The sequence below is a fragment of the Sinocyclocheilus rhinocerous genome, unplaced genomic scaffold (genome assembly GCF_001515625.1).
Source record: "Sinocyclocheilus rhinocerous isolate Xijiao unplaced genomic scaffold, SAMN03320098_v1.1 scaffold1547, whole genome shotgun sequence".
In the NCBI taxonomy this organism is placed as follows: Eukaryota; Metazoa; Chordata; class Actinopteri; order Cypriniformes; family Cyprinidae; genus Sinocyclocheilus; species Sinocyclocheilus rhinocerous.
This window is the reverse complement of record NW_015629512.1, coordinates 194,380-196,924: the sequence shown is the minus strand read 5'-3', so window position 1 is coordinate 196,924 and position 2,545 is coordinate 194,380.

Below are 2,545 nucleotides of genomic sequence, written 5' to 3'. Positions count from 1 at the left end.
AAAAGAAGTGTGCTGAATTGTATAATGTGCATTTTATTTCAAATCTTAAAAGTATAGTATTAAAAAGTGTACTTGCAGATAATATAATATTAATAAAAACAAAAGGTTGACTAACATACTAAATCACAAGTACTTGATTTTATTTTATTTTATTACTGTAGTGTATTATTACTGTTGAAAAAAGTTACATTTAAAGTTGATTGTCACGTTCCGTGTGTGATTAGGCGTTCCCCATAGCGACCCCTAGAGGACGCAGTGTCTCGTTCCCTACTCAGGGAACCATGGTTACATAAGTAACCTGAGACGTTTTCCTGTGTTGCCTGATTATGTCATTCTGTTCACCTATGTCTGGTTAATTATCTCATTGGTCTTCTATCATTTAAGCCCTGTGTTCTCCTGAGTTCCTTTGTCCTGTATTGATTTGAGTTGATGTGTTTGTACGTTCGCCTGGTGATTCTTCTATCCATTGTGTTTAGGTTGGAATGAAAGATTATTTCTGTTTACTCCATCGTCGTGTGCTTCTCTACAGCCACACTCCATTACACTGATATATTATAAATGTACTAAATTATAACTTCATCATTACAAATGTGTAATTACAATATATTTAAGTACATGGCTCACAATTTTCAAATTACATTAAAGTATATTTAATGCTTGTCAGTAGGGGTGTGCAGCGAACCCAGTATTTGTATCTGTAACAATCACAGAATTATTCGTATCTGTATTCGGATAAAACCGGAAGTAAGCGGAGCTTAAATCGGAACTTCGTACAGTTACTTGATAAGACCCTATGGTTTTACAGACTATTTTTTTTTCTGTAGTTATCACTGAATAAATATACCGTGTTTAACTATTTTTTTTTTTTATGATTATAACATTTATCTAAATATTCGGAGCCGATACCCTTGTAGTGTGAGATGCAGTGCGGTTGTGCTTCGGAGAACGGGAGTTCGAGTCCCAGCTTGGGGACCTTTCGTGATCCGATAAATAAATATTTAAATATATTCTAATTAAAACGGTGATGGTTCCTACCCAGTTTAGAAATATGGATATTGATTTAAGTGATTTCCAGGAAATGCATGGAAAAAGATCTTTCCCCCTCAGATTTTTGAGCCAAGTGGATTTTGAATGCAGCTTCCAAAAGACAAAAAATAGTCGAATAATATTTTTTTATATTTCATACAATCACACTGGCGTTATTAGAACGTGCAGTGCTGCACAGCCTCAGTTGCTAAATTCAAATCTGCGCTCGCGCTGAGTTAGAAACAGACGCGTTTTTACAGCTGCACATTCTAACCAATCACACACGATTCTGTTGAGCTTATAAATGCAATGACCAATCAGAGGCGTTCAGATGAGTCATCGCGGAAATGTTTTGTTCAGCGCGCGCGTTCGGTGAAGGAACTCTGCTCTCTTGATGATTCTCTCATCAGAAACACCAAAGTGCAGATGTACCATCAAGTAGGATATTTATTTCACAGTGTAATAAGCTTCAGTGATTATAATGAAAGTTTTTGAGAGTGCTTAAAATCTTCTTTGATAATGTAAATGTTCTTTGCTTTCTGTACAATGAAAGAGTTATAATTAGTAAATTACAATGTTTCTAAATTCACATTAAATACAAAGTCAGTCGTATTAAAAATAATTTATGGCATCATGACACCCATATCTGTCGAGCCGTTTGTGCCAGGCTGGGAAGAAAGGAATTTTAATAATATAAATTATGTGAAAAATAATGCGTTTTTCGAACCACCAAGCATGAGAGCATGTTCTAGTACACCCCCAAAACAAAATCAAGACTTTGTAAAAGAGCATAATAGGACCGCTTTAAGTAAAAAGACGGGTTTTTATGCGTAGTTAATAGATTACACTATTAGGCTACTTTGCCAAACGCCCATTATAGATCAGCTAGCATAATATATAGGCTAAAGGTGCAAAATGCATCTACTTACACATATTTGAGAATCTAGATATTTCATGTTGTAGTTGAATGAATGAATGAATGAATGATGCATTTATATAGCACTTTATTGTGTATTTTTGTACACCCAAAGTGCTTTATAATCATGTGGGGGGAGGGTCTCTCATCAACCACCACCAGTGTGCAGCATCCACTTGGATGATGCGACGGCAGCCACAGGACAACGGCGCCAGTGCACTCACCACACACCAGCTACAGGTGGAGAGGATAGAGATTCATAGAAACAATCAAGTGGTTGGGGATTATTAGGAGGCCATGATTGACAAAGGCCAGGGGGGCAGTTTTGGCTAGGACACCGGGGTTACACCCCTACTCTTTGCAGAAGTGCCATGGGATTTTTAATGACCACAGAGAGTCAGGACCTCGGTTTAACGTCTCATCCGAAAGACTCAACAATTTTTTTGTTAAAAAATTTAGTTAAAAATAGTTTATTTAACACATTTGGGAATATTTCGAATTAAAAGGGAAAAATAAATAACACATAAGCCTATAGGCCTATTATACTTATATATGTCATGACGAGCACCCCCGCATCCACCCACCGCCTTCACTCGTGCCCAC